General features: G+C 46.4%; 1 long non-coding RNA gene across 1 annotated transcript; it reads left to right on the top strand.

The window, feature by feature from the left end:
• The first annotated feature begins 506 nt into the window (after nt 1–506).
• On the top strand, nt 507–4,537 carry LOC114691357. The gene is made up of 3 exons (XR_005090265.1): nt 507–1,260; nt 1,624–2,167; nt 3,816–4,537. It is a non-coding gene; the product is annotated as an uncharacterized LOC114691357 (long non-coding RNA).
• Nucleotides 4,538–22,498: the final 17,961 nt, after the last annotated feature.

Below are 22,498 nucleotides of genomic sequence, written 5' to 3'. Positions count from 1 at the left end.
TCCAACAAACATTTGCTGAATGCCCCCCCACACCCCACCCCCACACTGTTGTATTCCCAACCTTGTGTGGAGGCCTTAAAAACTCCGGGCTCTACAGGGGCATGTATCACAGGAAGTCTGTCACAGGCAGGAAAACACAGACACAATATGGGGGAAGGAACTGAAGCAGGGGAATGAGAGGGAAGTACCATTGAGTGACAGGACAAGGGAAGTCTCTTTAGAGACTCTGGCCAGAGGACCACCTGCAGAATCCATGCTCCTAGCCAGGGCGGGGGTGGGGGTGGGGGTGGGGTTGCAGAACAAGCACAAAGATCCTAGGCCAGGAAAGAGCTCTGAGAATTGCTGAAACCAATATGGTGGACCTGAGAACAGGAGGAGTCTAGCAAGGAGGCTATGGAAGTTGTCGGGCCTTGGACTTTACCCAAGGTGCCCAGGTAAGTCAACAGAGGGCTCTATCTGTTGATTCGTTTAACAACAGTGGCTGTTAAAGATCCTCAAACTGTAGAAAGAGCAAGACAAACCTTGTGCGGGCATCGCCCACCTCCAATAAACCGCATCCTTGTTTCCTCCATAGCCTGCCCAGCTCTTTATCAACGCCCTCTCAATTTTATCTTATGGTTTTGAGACAGAGTCTCCTGTATCCCAGGCTAGTGTCAAACTTGCTATGTCACTGAGAAAACCTCTGAACTTCGATCCTTACTACCTTCACCTGTTCCCACCCAAGACTGTGGGACTCAAGTCCGCACTACCGTGCGGGATTTATCTAGAGCTTCACATAGGCCATATGAACTCTCCGCCAGCTAAGCACGTCTCCCCGTAACTGTTCGGGAAACTCTCAATTCTGTTTCTTTCCCACATAAGCAATTCAGTGTGTTTCACACTGGAACATTGAATGATTCCTTAAATGCTGCCCTCTAATGACCAAGCAACACACCATGTGTAAAAGTTGAATGTGCACATCATGTTCGCTTTCCTTTGTTCAAATCAGAATACAAGTGAGGTTCATGGATTGCATCTGGTTGATATTCACTTTATTCTTTGTTTTTAGGTTCTTTCTCATTGGAGGGCTTAAAGTAACGGGATTTATACTTCTTCCGGTTTGAAAAAAATCTCTGCATAAGCTCTGTGTGCCATTGAGAAAGCCATCACAAGAGCGTGATGGAGGAAGCAGCAGCTGCTGGCATCTGTGATGTGTGACCTAGCAGCCTGTGAAAACAGTCCGGACGCGTGACACCAGAGGAGGAAAGCATTCGGAAGGATGTAAGAGTTGCATGCGGACAGTCTCATTTTCTATGCAGACCTAACCAGGCTGATTTTTTTTTTTTTTTTTTTTTTTTTTTTTTTGTGGTATACTAACAGTTTTCAGATTGCAAATATATCTATGCCAGCATAAATGAAGGAAACTGCCAGTGGATCATGCATACAAACATAGAAGTGTTAAAAATAAAACAAGGCCTGTCGTGTGGTTGGAGACCAGGATAACATAGAAAAGGGAGTCTCGAATTCACATAACAACAACATCCTCTGTCCATGTTACCCCACACTCCCTGAAATCAGACTCTTTCTAGCTGCTCAAATGTGATTTCTTCTCAGAATTGATCTTCTTCCCTGAAATTCTCACAGATTATTTAAAGTGACAGCATGACCTGGTAGAATTAATGATTCATCCCTAAGAGACAACAAAGAAGTACCTGGCTTTGAAATTCAATTATTAGGAAGACCCAGGAGCTGAGCCGGAGGCAAACACGAGAGGTAGGTCACTTGAGCCCTGTGGACTGTTTTAAAGTCCTCGGTTCTCCAGGGCCAGCTGCCCTGCAGCCAAGTCCACCCCTGGCCCTCAAGAGAAGCTGCTTTTAGTCTTTTCCCTCTTCCTGGTTTTGTCCCTGCTCTGGCCAGAACCCCCGCCCTGCTCTCCTTTCCTGTGCAGTATGTTTTCCAGCGGGCTTGCAGGGTTTGGGTATGTGTGTGGGGGGGGGGGATTCTGAGCACTGTCATTCACTTTGTTCCCTGTTCTTTCACCCGTGGGCAGCTTTCTTTGACCCTCACTGCCCACTTGAACTGAGCTTTCACAGCATCCAGAAGTGTCATTTGTGAAGGCGGCCAGCATCCTCAGAGGTTCCGTGGGTTATGACTCAGATCCCCCAGGAGCCCCCAGTCCATTCCTTAGGTATGATGGTCATTTAGAGCTTTAAAAACCCAAGAGCTGAAAAAGGAGAGAAGTGGGAGAGAGAGAGAGAGAGAGAGAGAGAGAGAGAGAGAGAGAGAGAGAGAGAGAGAGAGAGAGAGATCCACAGGCAACAGAAAGCTTCGTTCATTGATGTTTTTACTTAGCATTATATGTCAACCAACTCTGAAGAGCCACAGGTGTAAGCGAACACACGGGTCTACAGGCAGCTATTTCTACGCCGCAGGTCCATGCTGTCCCCGGACCCAATGGTGACACCAGGGCTCTGGTTTCGCATCAGTGGTCCTTGCTCACTATATTTTTGAGAGGATGAGCGCAGCGGAGGATGGGGGCAATGGGTGCTGTTCCTACCCCAGGCATGGTGCTCACTGACATCAAATTCAGTTCCCTGGCTAGAGCAGCTCTGTGTAGGGACCAATGCGCTCAGGGTCACCGCTCTCCAGTGATGTGATGCACATTTCCTCAGGTTTTGACTCGGGACCAGTGTCATCACCACTGGTGTTAGATAGACAGGACACCACTGTCCATTCTAAATGGCCTGCCTTCTTCTGCATTTATTGGAAAAACTTTGAGGCCCCATCTCTCCAGCGCCTGTCATCTAGATAAGAGTTGAAAATGGTAATTTTAAAAAAAACCCAACACTCATAAAAGTTCTGATATTCTCTGATGCTGTGCCAACAAGATGGCTCTCTAGGGAAAGGCACTTGTCACCAAGCCTGAGGTCTTGAATCTGGGGCCCACAGTGAAGGAAGAGAACCAACTCTCCCAAATCGTTCTCTGACCTCCCTATGAATCCTGTGGTGTGTTTGCAGGCACACACACACACAAAGCAGGCACATATATAATAAATAACAGTAATAAGTGCAAAAAGCCCTTTGATGTTTTCACTGGAAAGGAAGGAAGTATAAAATTCCTTCTGTTTCTACAAATAGGAAACCAGAAAACCTTTCCCTGAATACTATCAGGAAAGAGCACTTGGTTCTTCGTTAGAGGCTCTAAGAATCTGCTGATCTCAATCCCTTGCTATTGATACGACCCGTTTCCCTCCCCAGAGCACCTCGAAGATCAATAGTTCAGAAGGATGCTGTTCTCCAAGGCTATCTCTACAATGTTGCCTCAAATAGCATGGTCCTTGTGCACTTGAGATGAATCTTTCATATCCTTGAACCCTCTTCACTTCCTATAGGCGAAGAAGGGTAATTAATAATTACTGTTTTGATGATGAGCATTTTGCCTTGTGTTAGCCACAGAGCTAAGCTTTTAATATAAGTTATCTCACTTAATCCTTTCAACAACTATTAAGATCTCTCCATTAAATATATGAGGCACCTGGGATTTAGGAAGTTTAAATAACTTGCCCAGAGTCACTTGACTGAATTACAGAAACGTAACCCATGCACAGCCTATATTTTTATACCTCGTTCCCTTCTGAAAGAGTAGTTTTATTATATAACCATTAAAGCCCCCCACCATCATAGAGTGTGTGTGTGTGTGTGTGTGTGTGTGTGTGTGTGCTTATGAGGGTATGCATGTGTGCACACTCATGCTTGTATGTGTGGGGAGGAAGGGTGTGTGCACATGTGTGTGTTCATTGTTTTTAGTCAGATTCTTTCTTTTGTTAAATTTCTAGCTGACTTAGCTTCACAGCATTTCCGGATTCCACAGGGAAGTGGACTCTACCCAACACCCCCAAGGTCAGCTCCTCAGCACTGCTTCCTATTGAGCAGGCAGGAAGTGTGCAGGAGTCTCCAGGAAGCCTGTCAGGGGGAGATTCCTGCAGTTGAAAGGGCAGCACCATCAAGGATCTAAGCTGGCCTTAGAAGTTAACAAGAAATGGATGTTATAATCTCAAAAATAAATGGGGAGGGGTGATTTAGAAGTTTTTATTTTCTATTCACATGCTATGAAATATGCTATTTTATGCTATTGATTTGCTATTTCAATAAAAGTTTACTAGTCCTGAGAAGTGGCTTCATTTTGGAAAAGCCTGATTGTAAACACGGCAGAACTATTTTACCCCAGAGCAAAAGGCCAGATCCAAGCAGACAGTGAGGCAGCTGAGGTCAAGGGCACTCCTCTCTGTTCCTAAGCTCCCAGAATGCCATCTGTTGAGACATTCCTCTTTAATAAATCATTGAGAACAAGAGACCCTGGGCTAGTTCGGGGTTAGTAAAGTTGAGTGCAGTTAGGGAAAGAGAAAGAAAGCAGAATTGTCTGGGTTCTTACGCAAGAAAAGTACAAAGTGTAGTTTATAAAGGACATGAAACACTCCTTTATGCCACAAATGGTCTCATTGAACACCACACTGACCAGATTTCCTCCACATCTGTGATTATACCTACAACCACAGGATGTCTCTAATCAGCTCTTTATTATGTGCAGGAAGGCGGTACAGGGTTTCCTCTGAGACCTCTCTTTCTCTTTTGGAGATGTATGCCTTTGGTCATTTCCTGGGCAGAACCTCTGCTCCATAAATGCCGACTAGAATTCTCTGTCTAGAAATCCCACCAGGGTCTTCAGCATGCCAGTTCAGAACCATTCAGACTGTCCCATCCGTTATTGGCCTCAGATCCCAGAACCTCCAGTCACAGCTGGGAGTGATCCTTGATCTGCTTTCTCCCTCATCTAGGAAACTGCCAAACCCCGTCTGCCTCCTTTCTGATCGTCTCTTAAATCCATCCCTTTTCCAATATGCCATCAGGAGGTGCCTCACCCATGCCTGGGGTGCCTGTTGCACAATCCTATGTGACAGATGGATGGATGGACATGACTCTGGTCAGGCCATGTGTGTCATGACGACCCACCCTCTATGCACCATGGTGCCTCAGCCTTGCTCTCCCAGTGTCCATGCCAAGTGACTCAGACTCCAGGGGTCTTGAGCACAGACAGTACCCATTTGAGAACAGACAGAAACATGTTTCCTGACGTGACAAAAGTCTTTGGGGCCCTGAATTTATGCTAACTACCACATGACCACAGAATACCAAATATGTTCAGTCTAAATTTCTATTAAACATACTAAAGTCTGTTCTCTATTTCTTTATTCATTTCTCCAATTCTGTGGCCCAATTCTTTATAAAGCCTGTTCCATTAACTTCTAAGATCCCATTCCAGTTCATGACATCAAGTCTCTCTTCCTCTTCAGGTAGCTGCTGGCACTTCTTTAGGAAAGACCAACTTCTTTGAGAAACAGAGAAAACTAGAAAGGTGCAAAAACATTCAAAGCAGATGGTGTAGGGCAATAAGATGAAACATTGTAACAGAGGAGAAACTCTGGGGATATCCAGGGACTGAGTGGATAAAACACAAAGACGGAAGAATTCACGAAATCCCCTGTCTGCCATAGTCCTTTAGTAGGTAACATCCCCCATAAGAGGTACAAGGCAAGAAAGGGTTCTTAGCAAAAATTATCAGCTTGCTTGCATCTCATTGTTCTGTAGACCCTAAGAGCTTATTCCAAGCAAGTATATAGCATGTATACTACTCGGATCAGGCGAACTGCATTCAACACCTCCTGTGTGCTCTGAGGTCACATGCCTAGGAGTTCAAAGGTGGAAATCATTTGAGCTGACTGTTAGGTAGGCAGTCCAGTTTAGAAAATTCTTCAGGAAAGGTGAATACAGGCAGAGTGTGCATTGGATTTTAGGCTGGCGATGCTTTGGGAGGAACCGTGGAACACTTGCTCATTCTATGTCACTGATTATTGTGGAACACTTGCTCATTCTATGTCACTGATCACATGCCACAGATACCTGTGTCCTTTTTCCACACACCCCAGATAACACCTAAAAGCATGAGGTGGGGCCAGCATTCCAAGGTCCTCCTAGAGGGTCAAATGAAAGGTATGTCGCCTGGTTGGGATGTTTGTCCACTAATTCTCTTCACCCTGAAAAAACATCTGAAGTCTCCAACAGAATCTCTAAAATTCCTAACAACCTTTACAGAGCTATACACAGTGTTTGAAATCACCCGGTTCTCTGACACAGGAATGGGACCATTTGGAAATGCCAGGCATTACCAGTGAAGAGAGAGGGCAAACTTCCTCCCTGTGTACAAATGGACGGGTAAGAGGTAGCATCTCCCACCATCTCGAATCTTAATTGCTCTATTAAGACGTATTCATGTAAACAGGATGTGTGTATGTGTCTGTTGTGAGTTTTCCACCCATGAGTGACCCACATGTAATTGTATCAAAATGTGTGGTTCCCTTTTTCCTCCACTCTGTGGAAGTTCTTTGTGCATTAGGTGTATAATTGGCCATTGGTACTTTCTCAGGGTGTCATTTGCCCTCTGACCTTATATAACATACACATGCTCTACAGAGTCCTTTTTGAGATTGGGATATACCAACCTCTTCAATGATGAAATCTGGACTTGGGATTATTTTTAGAATTTTTTTTTCAGGATAAGAATGTATCTAATTTTGTCATTTTCCCAAGAAGGTTGACAAGTTATTCAAATATCATTTATTTGAGAAGCTATCTTTTCCCAAGGGGGAATATATGTAATCATCTCTGTATTAGAATAAAATAAAAAAAATTAAAAGATCGGTATAATTGTGTATGTGATGTGTGTATTGTGTGTGAGTGTTCTTACAATAGCACATGTGTAGGGTGAGAGGACTGCTTTGTGGAGTTGGAACTCTCCACTATATGCAGGCTCTAGGGTTTAGACTCAGATCACAGGGCTGGAATTGTATGGAGGCTGTGTGTGGATTATGCGTATCAAAGGCAGGGCCATGGGGCTTACATCACATGACAGCAAGCACCTTGACCCTTGGAGCTGGCTCACCAGCCCCAATCTAAATGTTTAACATGTTCTGGGTTCTAATTCCTCCATTCCACCAATTCTTAAATGCATCCATGGTTCTTACAGAAGATTCATTTATTTTATTGCATCTTACTTCTTTCCTTCCCAGTGAATTTCAGCATCCTGTTACCTGGCTTTGTGGAGAGGGAGAGAGACAGAGAATGCATTCGTGTACATGTTTGAGGCTGTGTTTGTATGCATTTGTGTGTTTGCATGTGTTTGTATGTGAGTATTTGCATACATGTGTCTTAACTACCAGTACACTAAATTCAGATATGAACCTGGAGGAAGCTGTATGTTGATAACTGAAACATTTCCATCCCCCTTAGTCTTCCTGGGGCAGAGCAATAGGTTGTGATAGTTTTTAAGCCATTATTTTTGAGTTTATTCCCATGCACTTTACCTTGTAACACCACGGCTGTTGGGGCCATGCTCATTGGTTATGCATGCTGATAGGCTATTTGTGACTATAAAGGGCTATTGATTTGGGCGTGTTAACTTTATATTCTGGTAATTGATTACCTTTTTTCAATTAGTTGAGTTTTATCATTAATTCTTTGGAGAGAGTTCTTGGTATTTTATTATGTCAGCTGAGAAAATTATATTGTTTTGCAGCCCTGTTGCCTTTAATTCTTTACTCTAATCCAATAACATTGGCCAATACTTCTAGAACAACATTAAATGGTAGTAAGTCAGTAGGGATCTTTATTTCTCGCCTTCAAAGGAATGGCTGTAGTGCATCCCAGTTGAGACTGATTCTGGAATTAAAATTAGGGTGCAATAGCTAAGTCCAAGATTTTTCTTTTTTCTCTGTCTTCATCCCCTCCATGTTTTATTTATTTATTATTATTATTATTATTATTATTTATTGGAAACAGCATCTTGTGGTGTATCCCAGTCCAGTTTTTGGATTGTCAGTGTTCATCACTATGCTTCCCTTAATTTATATATATATATGAGATTTATATTTCCAGTGCTATTTTTTCAAGATATTTTATGAAGAATGGAATGGATTTTGCTGATAACTATTTTCTACATTTTTAGAAATAGTTATCTAATTCTTCTCCTTAGATGTAATTGTACCATAAAAGATATTAGTAAGCTTTCCTATTCCTAGGTAATCCTAGCACTTGAGAGGCAGAGGCAGAGGAATTATACCAAGTTGATGAACAATCTTTACAGTGAGAACCTGTCTCAAAAAACATTTTTAAAAATTCTTTTCTAATATGGAACCTGAGCCACAAATTGCCACAGTGAATGATTTTGGAATTTCCCATCACCATTAACAAGCGAGCTTGATCCACTGTCCCTTGAGGGTTTCTTCCATTGTCTGATCCAGGCATCAAAACAATGTGGACATTTTCCTCACATCTGTCTCCAGAAACTTACACATGTTTTAATGAGCTCAGTGTCTCCCACGGACACTGTCTGGATCCTATAAGAAGCATCACTTGGGGCACATTTCTATTTCTTCTGTGAAACTGTTTACACCTCTTATAACTATTAGCAGCCATTCTAGTAAACAGAGTTGTACTAAGAAAGACCACTTCACCAGACTTTTCGAGGTTACTGGCATCGATGTATGCTGGTGCTCATCTGGGGTTTCTTCTGTTCTCTGTAGACTCAGACACTCCTTTATCTTCTGTTTTGTAAAAATGTGTCCACATTTTCCATGTTTCAATTAATATTTTTTGTTTTTTCAAGACAGAGTTTCTCTATATAACATCTCTGGCTGTCCTGGAACTCGCTCTGTAGTCCAGGCTACCCTTGAACTCACAGAGATCCACTTGCCTTTGCCTTCTAAGTGCTGGGATGGAAGGCATGTGATGCCATGGCCCAGCAATGAAGGGTTTTTTTATATTCACAGTTTAGGAACCATTTCTACTTATGAGCACAGTCCAGCGCCATTTCTACCGTTCTATTATGTCATGTGCTCCTATTTTCCCCGAGTATCATCAACTGTTCTTCAATGCTGTGGTTCTCTGTCTTGACACTGTGCTTTCTTTTATTGGATTGTGGAAGGTGAGGATTCAGTCTCATGCTGTGTGACTCAGGCTGGCCTCAGACTCTCTCTTCTCTTGTCTCACCCCCCCCCCTGCTGTCTGTGGAATCACAGTGTGTGACACATCACAGTTTCTACTTTAAACTTTACCTTTTTCCTCTAAGCTTCTTCATTTCTACTTCCAGATGCTCCTTTGAATCTTGTAAGTTTTAATGGTTAGCCACAGTTTATTTCTGTTTCCCAGATTCTTTTTGTTCTTTGCTTTTTCAGTTTCTTCACACTGATTTCTGTATCCTGCTTTCTCAAACTGGTTCCACAGGCATGGGATCTGTGGTTTGTTTACCTTTTTTTTTTTAAACTGTGATTGCTCACATGGGCCACGATCTCTGCTTAAAATGTGCCTTCCCATGGTTGTTTGGCTCAAACTGTTTGGGGGCCAGGGAGGCACACAGGCAGGGGGATCTGGATCTGTTCCTGGTGCATGGGCAAGCTTCTGGGAATCCGGTGCCTGTGGTGTGACACCTTGCACAGCCTTGGTGCAGTGGGAAGGGGCTTGGACTTGCCTAGGCTCAGTGAGCTTGGCTCTGCTGACTCCCCATGGGAGACCTTGATTTGGGGGATGTGGTGATGCGGGGTGGCTTGGGAAAGAGGGCTGGGGGGGGGCGGAGGAGGGAGGAGGGGGTCTGTGGATAGCATGAGGAGTGAGTAGAAATTTTCTTAAGAAAAATAAAAATAAAATTAAATAAACACAAAAAAAATAAAATATTTTAGGATGTGTAAACAAGAAAAAAAAGTGTGCCTTCCCATCCACCTGCTCTCTTCTGCGTGGTTTTCATAGTGGATGGCATCCACCTGCTCTCTTCTGCGTGGTTTTCATAGTGGATGGCCAGGGCGGGGAGGGGCGGGGAGAGACGGGTTGGTGTGTGCTCTACCTCCATCTCTATTCCTCCTGTTTCTTTCTCTCTCCTCACAGACATGACCCTGGTGAGCACCACCTTCCCATATCCACATTATCCACAGTGCTCTGCTGTGGGACGGTCTGTATGTCAAATTGCTCTGATTGGTCAATAAATAAAACACTGATTGGCCAGTGGCCAGGCAGGAAGTAGGTGGGAGAAGGATAGAGGAGAATTGTGGGAAGCAGAAGGCAGAGGCGGAGAGACACTGCAGCCGCCGCCATGACCAGCAGCATGTGAAGACGCCAGCAAGCCACCAGCCACGTGGCAAGGTATAGACTTATGGAAATGGATTAATTTAAGCTATAGAAGAGTTAGCAAGAAGCCTGCCACGGCCATACAGTTTGTAAGCAATATAAGTCTCTGTGTTTACTTGGTTGGGTCTGAGCGGCTGTGGGACTGGCGGGTGACAAAGATTTGTCCTGACTGTGGGCAAGGTAGGGAAACTCTAGCTACAAATGGCGCCCAACGAGAGGGCAAGAGTTTCCACCTAAAACCTGAGAAAAGATTCTAAAATGGAGCTAAAAACAGCTTCCTAATTGTCTCTCTCAAATGAGCAGCAGCTGCCGGTTTGAGTTACTGGCGGGTTCCTGGCGTGTGTGCTCGATCTGCAGTATGGCGGGAATGAGGCCTTTGCAAGTGGCACATTAAGCTGCGTGGTGGATTTAGCCTTTGCTAGTACAAAACAAAAAAAGAGGTTTCTGGGCTACACGCTGCTTGGATAAAAGCATAGACCCACGATGGCTCCCAGAGCTGGCGGAAAACGTACCACCGCCATGTTGGGAAGCTGAAGTGGGTGGAGCCAGCAGCCACAGCGCCATTTCAGGCTTAAAAGGCTGCAGTTTAAAGCAATAGGCTCAAGGTAATATAAAAAATAAGCCACATAAAGATGGCTACCACACAGAGAATCTGGATTATGTTCTCTTTGATATTTGTAACTGAAGAAAAACATTTGATTACAAAAGCTGTTGAGTTATGCCAAAATGTATATTTTAAAGGTACCTTGACTTCAAAATGTGGATGTAAGGATATGTTGCTTTGGAAAGGAGGCTCTGCTTTTGTTTCTACAGAAAGCCAGAGGCTATGGATTTGTTCCAGATTAAGATACATCAGGTTTGACCAGCCAAGACCACCTGAAAGGTCTCCGATGACACCATGGCCCAGATGATCCAACATCCAGAATCGTTTCAAGGCAACTAGCTCAGACGATACGGTCTCACGGACTACTCCATGATCCTAAAATTTTCTTTGTGTCCCCATAAGATACAGCGCCCCCCTCCAGCAGGAAGTAGTAAGAGAAGCTACGCCCAAATTCCCAAATATACCAAGCTGACTTTGGAGGTGTGTAAAAGTTAAAACCTTCCTTTTAAAAAAAAAAAAGAAAGGGGAAGTGCTGTGGGACGGTCTGTATGTCAAATTGCTCTGATTGGTCAATAAATAAAACACTGATTGGCCAGTGGCCAGGCAGGAAGTAGGTGGGAGAAGGATAGAGGAGAATTGTGGGAAGCAGAAGGCAGAGGCGGAGAGACACTGCAGCCGCCGCCATGACCAGCAGCATGTGAAGACGCCAGCAAGCCACCAGCCACGTGGCAAGGTATAGACTTATGGAAATGGATTAATTTAAGCTATAGAAGAGTTAGCAAGAAGCCTGCCACGGCCATACAGTTTGTAAGCAATATAAGTCTCTGTGTTTACTTGGTTGGGTCTGAGCGGCTGTGGGACTGGCGGGTGACAAAGATTTGTCCTGACTGTGGGCAAGGCAGGGAAACTCTAGCTACAGTGCTCTCCATGAGAAAGTAAACATGTCTCAGACAGAGTAACGTCTCACTTCCTTCCAGCAGTGTTCACATCCCAGTCCCTTCCCTGAGGCCAGTGCTCCAAACAGCAAGACAGAGGAGCCGCAGGCAAGATGGTCTTGTCCATGCCATCCTCCCTGTCTTCCTGAACCTTCCCAGTAGACCATTTCCAAAACCTAGCAACTTCCTGGGGTGGCAAGAGGGCTGGTGAAACCTGGTTTCTTTCTCTTCTTGTATGGCATTCTGGAGGTTGTGCCATCCTGTGTCTTCCAGGATGCTGAATGTATGGTTCATGGGCGAATATGGGAAGGTGAAGCTGAACAGACATCATGGACTCTGCGCCTTCTCCCTCCAGGAGATTCCTGTCTTCTCCCTAACCTGATTGTCTCTCTTCTTCTGTGGACCAGAATCTAAGCCCCCGGAGGACCTGAGCTCAGATGTTAATGAAGGCAGAGATAAAACTCTGCCGAGAGGGGCAGTGTGTAAGCATGAGGACCCAGTCATATTCAAAGGGGCAGGGAATAGACAACTCCGGGGTTGCCATGAAAATTAACTGAAGCAATGTGTGTAACAATAAACACCTGCCATGCTGTGCATTCTTTAAAATGTCACCACTCTATTCAGCTAATATAGAACATCTTTCTGGGCTTCCCTGGGGACATACTTGATCCAACTTGCTGGTCCTCTCAGGAGATGTCCTCAGAACTTAACATGGCAGGGAGCTAACACCTACTATGAGTTTGCCCTTAGATGAGAACCATCCTTTCAGGGCTGAATTGGCTATTCTGGGGCAGGAAGCCGCTAAACAATAAACAAGCATTTTCCTACAGACATGGAAAAGGAAAGGAAACTAACAGTGCGGGCGCTCTAAGGCGGGATGTGTCATCATCTGTCTTTGCGGCCGTTCATTCTGTTAAACAGGAGACAGCAGACGCACTCTTCCCAATGCAGAAGATGTCCTAAGGTAATATTTCTGGGGCGGGGCTTCATGGTCACTGTGAACTTCTTCTCTTTTCCTCCTTGTCAGTGTAGAAGTCTATGACACTGGCAAAGTGACCCATCAAGCTAATGGGGAAACCATGTTCTGCCTCTGATTTTCTTCGCCATCCACCCTCCCCGCTATTACCCCAACCCACCTCGGTCCTCAGGGCTTGCCTTTGGTTCTCAACAGCAGCAATGACTGTATCCTAGTGAAAGGGGTGACAGATCAACTATTACCCACCCTCAGCAGCATGAGTAAAGCCCTTATTAGAATTCGGGAGCTGCAGCTGGAACTTCCAGCATGGGACAGGAGATAAAGTTCGGTATTGTTAGCTCCCAAGTGCCTCGGACTTCCTGGCAAGGACAGGGAATTACTCAGTCATTTATGCAGGCTTTCAGAAACGCTCCACTGTTCCCCAACAAAAAGGCATTCAGGGAGAGAGTGGGGGCTCCCCCCGCCCGGCCTGGAGAGTGGCTTTGGGCCTTGAATGGATGCTTCGTCCAGTGTCAATGGCCCCTGTGGGAAAGGCAGTGATGTCACTGCAAATGCATTTAGGGTTTTGCTCTGCCATCATTCAATGATCCCCTTCCCTCTACTGTTCCTGCCCCGCTTCCCCTCGCTCTCCCTCCTCTCTCCTTCCCCCTCTCCTCTCTTCCCTCTATCCTTCTCTCTCCCCCTTCTGCTCTCCCTCATCTCTCCTTCCCCTTCTCCTTTCTATCCCCCTCCTCTCCCCCCTCCCCCCTTTCCCCTGTCTCCCTCTCACACACACACCCCCCCCACACACACACCTCAATTTCTTTGAGGCCAGTACTTTCCTCCAAGGGAAGCTCAAATCCACCAAAGGCCCACCCACATCAGTGTTCCTCCATGGCAACACCAGCTTCCTATACTTTCTTTTCTTTCTGTCTTTTCTTTTCTTTTTGCATAAAAAAAGTAGAAGAGGCTTGAAAGAGAGAAGAAGAAGAATGAGAGGGGAAGAGAGCCAGTTTGGCCCCCGCTTGGGGTCAGTGCTGGATGGGAAAGGACAGAAGTAAAGAAGGGGTAAAAATGATGGGACCCACGAGCGAGAACAAGCCAAAGCCTTTGAGGAGCAAAGTGTAATCCTTCACTTTCAAAGCCTCCAAACGCCTGTGGCAGCACCAGAGATGGATGAGCCAATGCACAACAGAAGAGTGATGAAGTTTTCCCAAGAACTTAAGATCCCACTTTCAAAACAGTGCCCGATCCCAACATCTAAATTTGGCTCCTTCAGAACTCGGCCCTGTCCTCAGAAGGGAAGAAGAGAGAAAGGCTTCAAAGGGGCTTCAGTCTCTGTGACAAGGCAGAGAATAAGCTAACGCATGTCCTGGGATGCCCAGAACCCAAGCTCTACTGCAACTTGGCTGCAGAAACCAGTCCTCAGGACATTAGCTGTGTCTTCTCACCCATCACCACCAATAGCTACAAAGACCTAGTCATCAGAACTGGACTTTCTTCCCTCTGGGGGCACAGCTTTACCCCAATTTCCTGAAAGAACTGAAACGTGTCGTTTCTGATATGTTTCCCCTGCATTTCTCAAAAGTTGAATAAAGCAACCTGAATGACCATTGTTTCCACGAAAGCCAGAGCTAGTAGGTGAGGTCGGATTGTCCCCTGCACACGCCAATCCACACGTTCCACTCTGCTGTGCAGGGCACCTTCTGGCTGGGTCTTTGGCCACAGGCAGTGACCCTTTCCTTCCTGCCTTCCCAAGTAGCTAATCAGCCATGGAGAAAGCATCCTGACTCCGTAGGGTGGCACAGATCCTCGAGACCCAGTGTCCTTGAATGATTCCTAAGTGCAAGGACAAAGTGCCCCGGAAGGCAACAGCTTGTCTGGAGGAGCTACTGACAGGAACTCGTTGGAAAGAAGAGAGAAGGGAGGAGGCAAAAACAGGCTTGTGAGAGGACTCCAGCTTGAGGGCAGGTCTGCAGGCTGGAGATGGGGACATGGAAAACGTCCATCTACAAAGCACAGTGTCATCCCCCATCTCTTCTACTGCTTTTTCCCATCGTGTGCGGTCTGCTCTCCAAGCCCTCTGATGAGGTCCATCCTGATGCTTCTTCTCACTGTCTTCCAGACGCTGAAATAATTTCACTTCCTTCCTTCCTCCCTCCAACCCTGTTTTTTTGGCAAGTGTGTATGTATTCAATGTATTCACATGTGTTCACGTGTGTTTAGTCCTAGAGATTGACCTCAAGTATTATCAGGTGCTATCTACATGGTTTTTTAAGACAGGCTATCTCAGTGGGACCTAGTCTGGCCACAAAATATAATGGCCAGTAAGCCCCAGGGGTCTGCCTGTTTCTACTCCCCCAGCGCGGAGAGGGGAGGTAAATGTGACACACAGCCAGTTTTGTATATGGCTGCAGGGGTTGAATTCGGGGCCACATGACTGTGTGTATTGCTACCTCACCAGCACCCATAGTTCAGCTGCATACTTCCCTCCCTCTCTTCCATGTTCATGTGCGCTCCCTCTCTCTCCCTCTCCCTCTCTCTCTCTCTCTCTCTCTCTCTCTCTCTCTCTCTCTCTCTCTCTCGTGTGTGTGTGTGTGTGTGTGTGTGCCTCTCCTCCTCTCTCCTACCCTTCTTCTCTCTCCTACTCTCCCCCTCCTACACTTCCCTCTCTCTATATACACGTGTGTGTGTGTGAGTATATATGTACATGTGTGTGCTCTGAAAAGGTGTATATTCAGGGTTGTGTACACATGCCAGGAGAGCACAGAGGACAACCTCCTCTGTCATTCCTCACGTGTCCAGGTGTTGTCTAGCTTTCTTTTCTGAGACAGCGTCTCCCATTGGCCCAGACACCATCAAGTAAGCTAGGCTGGCTAGCCTGGCCTGTAGGCTCCAGATCTGTCTCCTCTCCTCGCCAGCACTGGGATGATAAACCTGTACCACCATGACCAGCTTCTCACAGGGATTCTTGGGATCAAACTCGTATCTTTACACTTGCAAGGCAAGCACTTTACACACTGGCCTCTCTTCCTAAGCCCGCGATAATTACACGTTCATTGGTCAAAACATGCACTCCAGTAGAATGCCGGTCTCACGAACAAGCAAATCACATCTCATCAAGGTTTGGTCAGAGCAATGGGACTAGCGCAAAGATTGGCAGTCGCATAACAGAGGCTCTTGTGGAAGGTCTTTACCGCCCCCCCCCAAGACCCAAATATGGCATGCTCTAGTTCACTGAATGTCTCTAGGAAGACCCTTCTGCTTCCCTGCCTCTGCCTGGCCACACTCTGGGCTCCCACCAGGGATCCTCCTGCTGGCGTGTCTCCCCTTGGGTGTGGCTCTCCAGAGGTCCCCCCATCAACCACTTTCTTCAATGGATACTTAGCCAGAAGACACCCTGTCTCATGCCCCTTCACTCCCCCATGGAATCACCACAGGCTGTTGCCTGGCTCTCCTTGAATTCACTCCGCTGAGTCAGAGTCCCAGATGTGTCCTTCATCCAAGACACATTTCTTAGTGTGAGATCCAGGAGCTCGTTTACATCTCTCTCTGACCCTCGGGGGACCTCTGTGGGAAGTACACAGATACTTCTACCATCCCTACTTCTTGTGGCCCCCAAATGAGCCCAAATATCCTGAGAGTGAGCAAGCTCCCAAACATGTGCTGTGATGCTGCCTCTTTCCTGGAGGCACTCTGCATGTTACATTTACAATTTCATGGTGCCACTGTGTCCCTTCCTTCTCACGGGCAGCTTGGACAAGGTTTGCAAAGATAGAGTCTTTATTCCATACCCCAAAGGAGAAAGTAAAGAGACACACTATCAGATCTCTCACATGAAGCCATGGGACTTTTCCACGTGTCTCACTGTCCCTTAGACAGGGTGTTTGAGTTAGAGGAAAGAGAGTATGTGTTCCCCTTCAAGTCCATTTACATTCAGTATCCCTCTCTTCAGTAGGTAGGGGTGTTAACTGCCTTAATTTTCATGTCTTGAGCTCTAGCTGAAATTCTGCAACAGAAAATCCATTTCACAATGCTCCTGCTCTAGAAGTGTTTGTTAGCCGCACACAGAAGACATCGTAAGTTCATTTGGTTCTAGAAACAACTTTGTCCAATAAGCAGCTATTGCTCTCTGTCCCTCTTGTGTGTGTTATTCTGTTTCTAGCTGTCTAACTGGTACCTTTTCTTCTTCTAAATTAGCTGACTTCCTACTGGGCAATAATAGCACCCCCTTCACTTCAATCCATGAGGACTGGCTGGAGACTCCAATGTCCGGGAACACCCACGTGATCTGAACACGGCCAATGAGAGCTAAGCTCCCTGCGTACACACTTGCCATGTGGTCTGCACTGCTCTAGAGAAGGTGAGCTGCAAGCCCGCAGCAGGACTCTTTGGTAAGGACCCTGTTTGCTGCTGCTGCTGCTGCTGCTGCTGCTGCTGCTGTCGCTGCTGGCATTCAGCACAGTGGACATGTGAGGTGTTTGCTGAGAGCCATCTTGTGTCTGTAGTTGGGTAAGAAGGAGGCACCAAGAAGAGCTGAGCCAAGAGATCAGAAGAGTGCAGAGTCCAGAATGCACTGCCCTAGACATACTCGTACTTCATCTAAATATGAGCCAATAAACCACAACCCCTCCCTCATTTTTCTTGTCAGAGAGCCCATGTGTGGGCTTTCTCTGCTGATGGAACTAATCTTCAACATTCTCCCATATGCAAATTCTTTTAAGTTATTTTTAACTCATCAATCATCCCTCTAGTACCCAGTTATTGAATTCTGCCACATTTTCCTTTGAAAGACCTTAGACAGCTGATTTTCTCTTGCTGTTATCTATCACTAGTGCTACACTGATCCAATGTCCCCAGTCAAACCCATCTGGATTACAATAATATCCAAACCAACTGCCAGGTGGGAATTGGTCCCCTGCTCCTCAGGCACCCTGATTTTTCTTTCTTAAATCTCTAGAACCTTCATTGTTCTCTCACTTTTTGCTCCCCTCCCCCCCCCCCGGCATCTCCTCTCTTGGCAAGCAAGACTCCTGGTGTGCTGGCTCCATTCTCTCCACAGTCTGACTCTCAGTCAACTCAGTCACACCGGTGTTTGCTCAGCAGAGGCTGCTCACAGGCTTCCCTGGGACTCCCTTGACAATAGCCATGGCACTGATGACCACAGCCTGGTTACTTCTTCCTGCCAACCTACAGCACAATTAACGTCTCCAAAGATGAATGAGATTTGCTTCAGAGTGGAAAAGCACCATGGCAGGAATGTGTGTGTGTGTCGTCGTGAAAAGAAGGCTGAGGAGGCAAAGGGAAGGCTGTAGAGGCAAAGACAAGAAAGGATAGGTAAGATATCCTGGCCCACTGAATTAACAGCAAGGGAGACACCATCCAAAACTGAACAAGGATTTCCTGGGCTGAAGTGTTTTCTGCGAGAGTGGCATGAACATCATGGAAGGCAGCTGGCTGTGGAGTCTCCTGTGATGGCTTTTGCTATCATGGATACCCCATGGCATTTCTCCTTCCATCACTTCCAAAGCGTATCCATTCCTGGTGTTGCTGTTAGGGTAACATGAGTGGTTCCATTGGATTCTGTTGACTAAGACAGTCCGTCCCAAGGAGGCACTGGGTTACCTCTGCCCAGGGATCATTATCTCATTGGCCTGGCCAAGATTTCCTCATGACAGTGTAGTGGTTTGAAGGCATCCCATTTCCTTTCTGTCTTTGCTGATAGGCTCCTTGCAGGTGCTTCTAGCAACTCTTTCTTCCTTCCTCATATTTCTCCACAGATATTTCCCCCAATATCCTCTTGTATATTATGTATGTTTTAAGAGTCCTGAAATTTTACACACCAAAGGCCATAATGGATGTGGTGTAAATTACATAATGGTGTAATGGATGTGGATGTGTGTCCACAGGAGGGAGAATGCAGTCACCGGAGAGTGGAGTGCAGAAGCAGGCCGAAGCAAGCCCAAGCTGCTTACTACAGGAGGTAGATTTCCCCATCCTCTGGGACTCTGGATCTACAGGAAGGAGGCGCCAGCTCCCTTTGCGGGAGGGGGGGGGCACATGACGACACAGAGAAGGCCCCAATGATAAGCTATAGGTGAGGCCTGATCATAGCAAACTTCCCGCCCAGGGGCCAGCCAAGAAAAGTGAAATCACAGCTGTGACTGGAGAGTTAATCTTGCTTTCTTACAACTAAGACGGAGGAGAACATGCAAGGGACCACAGTGTCCCTTGGCTGTCTTGCCCTTCTCTGGCCCAGCTAAGAGAAACTGTGACTAGAAGCCAACAGAAACCCTCCGGTGAGAAGGTGTGAGTGCCAAGGGACGAAACACTGCAAGAGGAGCTTCAGCATTGCCGCCAGCAAAGCCGAATTTTGGTAGAATTGTGTCCCCTTAAAATACGTTAATGAGGCTAAGGGGATGGCTCAGCAGGTAAAAAAAAAAATGCTTCCTGTGCAAGCATGAAGTTCTGAGTTCAAATCCTGAGTGCACACATAGGAAGCCAGGCAGAGCTTCACATGCCTATGACCCAGCACTGGGGGATGGAGATACCATCCAGCTTTGGTGAAATGTGGGGTCCAGTTCAGTTCAGGGGGAAACCCTATCTCAAAGCAAGAAGGGAGAGAATGACCGAGGAAGATGCCTGACCTGTTCTAGCTGTCATCATGTGTGTGCACACAGGCACATGCATCTTTCCTCTCAGAAGTGCATATACAAACACAGACACGCTAGTGCCCTTATATCTAAACAGCCTGGATAAGGTCTTTCTGGATGTCATCAAGTCAGGATGAAGTCATGAGGGGGAGTCTTAATTTGATTCCACTGGTTTAAAAAAAAAAAAAAGCAGTCACCCTACACATATGTGAAGACAGACAAGAATCTAGAATGACGCTACCAGCTGCTGAGGAGCACCTGGGACACACTGGAGGCTGAGGATGCAGGAGCATCTGCCACTAGAGAGTTCATGGCTCTGGTCACAGTGGACTTCTGACCTGGGTGTCAATGGCTGCGTGGGAATTTCTGCATGAGTTTGTTAGGTTTTTGCTATGGCCACCGCAGGAAGTGGGTACAGATGCTAAGACCTGTAAAAGTGGCGTGTGGTGATATATTGTGTACCCTAATAAAGCTTGCCTGGGGATCAGAGGACAGAGCTAGCCACTAGCTTCAACACAGAGGCCAGACAGTGGTAGCACACACCCTTGATCCTATCACTCAGGAGGCAGAGATCCTTCTGGCCACACTGGAAACAGAGGCAGGCGGTGGTGGCACACACCTTTAATCCCAGTACTGGGAAGCACACATGCCTTTAATCCCAGGAAGTGACATTGCAGGGCAGAGAAAGGTATATAAGGCGTGAGGAAACAGGAACTAAGGCAGTTCAGCTGAGACCCTTTCGGGTGAGGACTCAGAGGCTTTCAGTCTGAGGATTTGTGGGAACAGGATCGGCTGAGGAGTTGGTGAGGCGAGGGTGGCTGTGGCTTGCTCTGCTTCTCTCGTCTTTCAGAGGCATTCACCCCAACACCTGGCTCTGAGTTTTATTTTTTTTATTGTGAGACCATTTAAGAGTTGAACAACAGTCGTGGCTCCGCATGAGGGGACAGCAAACACAGATGAAGGTGCCGAGGCTCCCATCCTCACACGCTGCTCAGCCTCTCCCGCAAGACAGCCAACTCTGGAGCCCCATGCTGCCAACACCATCCTGGCACGGCGGTCAGCCTTTGGACCATATGGCCCCCGAGCTGTGCCCAGTGACGGTGCATTCAGAGGCCATGGACCAAGCCACATCTGTCAAATGTGTCACCTAGGCTGAGGGACTTACGAGAGACTAAGCTGAGGCACCATTGAAACCATGCTGCCTCCACCTCGAGCTCTTCCGAACGCTGTGCTCTCGCGTGTTCACTTCGACAGATGTCAGCCCAGCCTGACTCTAAGTTGTCCTGGCCTTGTCCTTCTGGTTCAATGTCCTTGGGAGAGGCCTGCCATAATGTCATGTGCATGGGGTCACCTTTTCTTTTGCCCCTTGGACATCTGATCTGATATGAGGATGAGCCAAAATCTTCACAGACTCCGCAAAGTCCTCCCAAGGCCAGCGTTGTTTCCAATCCCTTCTAAGTTCCTCGGAGGAAGATGTCCTCATCACCTCTGCATTTACTCACTCAAGAATGCTCAAAAATAGCAAACACCCCGGGGCTCAACATTCAGAAATGAACACAGCCAGCTAATGAGTTTCTCCCACCTTCCGAGTTCGCTTGATTAGCTCAGTCTATTAGCCGGCAGCCATGATGGCAGTTGGGCACCTGCCCACTGAGGCCCAAATGAGATAGTCCTCAACTTGTGTTCACAACCCTCTAAGTGTTCTATTATTCTAGCAGAGTCTATATTGGAAAGTAATAATAATAATAATAATAATAATAATAATAATAATAATAATAATAATGAAAGGTGAGGAAAGCTATCAGCCTGTGGCATTTTCTCAATGACTGGTGATCATCACAGGGCAGCCAGTTCCATACCCAGTAGCCAGAAGTTTTCCTGTGTCCTGCCTGGCCCACAGCAGCTTATAAAATAATTGCTCAGAGACTTAATATTAATTACAAACTGTTTGGTCTATGGCTCATGCTTATTGCTAGCTAGCTATTATGTCTTAAGTTAACTCATTTCTATTCATCTATATTTTGCCACGTGGTCATGGCATGAAAGGTCTGCTGGCAGCATCTTGTTCCTTGGGTGGCTAGAAGACATTTTCCTGATTCCACCTTTTTTCTCCCTCTTTCTCTCTTGGATTTCTGCCTGGCTCTTATTCTGATTTACCATGGGCCAAAACAGCTTCTTTATTAACCAAGAGTAGCAACACATATTCACAACGTACAGAAAGGCCACCCCACAGCAATACCCCCTGACGAAGAAGGCCTTACATGTCCATGGCCAGCTTCCTAGGTGGTATGACTCTGATAAGATGTTACTCCAATTGGTAGAGACTGGGGCAAAGCAAAGCTCCCTTTCCCTCTTCTCTTCCCACAGAAGGAAGCACTGTGGGCTTGGGCCAGGGTTACTATTTTCTGCTTCTGACTTAGAAACCATGGCATTAAAAACTCCCCCTGCACAGCCATGAGAACCACTTCTGGGGGCTGGGGAGGGGGGTGGTCCTGAGTAACAAAATAAATGATAATTTACTGAAGGCCGATTACATCATCCTTACTGCCGCTAAGGAAGTCACTTGATGAAGCTTTTTTTTTTTTTCTTTTTACAGCAGATACCAATTCAGCAGCCCCCAGGAAGTATGTGAGCTGCAAGCCTGCCCCATAGGTCATTGCCCAGTCAGGGATGTGAAAGACAAGCAGATGTATTTCGGATGACAACAAAAACGGAAGCCAAAATGCTAAGATCGGAGCTGTACTGAGGAAGCAGATATGGCAACAGAGGGTTTTGAGAGGGCCCTTAAAGATTAGAAATTTTACAGAAAAGCGAGTAGACCATACCTGAATCCATATGGGATATACCAAATGCCAGCTGGCAGAGGAAGTATGCCTCGGGATAGGGAGCCTGCCAGTTGCTAAGGAATCCAGGTCTTCCTGTGTAAGGACACTGAAGTCTCAAGCAAGAAAAAGAACAAATTAAGAAAGCTACAAGGACTAGGGCTTTATTTGATATTTAGAAAGGGACATGACAGCCTAACAGAATCCAAGTAGAACAGAATCCAAGGGACATGACTGGTGGGCAAGCTCTCACGTGGCATGCATAGATCTTCGGTTCCATGCCCAGCACTAAAAAATATTCAAGTAGGATGAGTCCTTTG

Source organism: Peromyscus leucopus, chromosome 8a (genome assembly GCF_004664715.2).
Source record: "Peromyscus leucopus breed LL Stock chromosome 8a, UCI_PerLeu_2.1, whole genome shotgun sequence".
Lineage (NCBI taxonomy): Eukaryota > Metazoa > Chordata > Mammalia > Rodentia > Cricetidae > Peromyscus > Peromyscus leucopus.
Note: the sequence above shows the minus strand (reverse complement) of the source record. Positions and strands in the feature narration are given on the sequence as shown.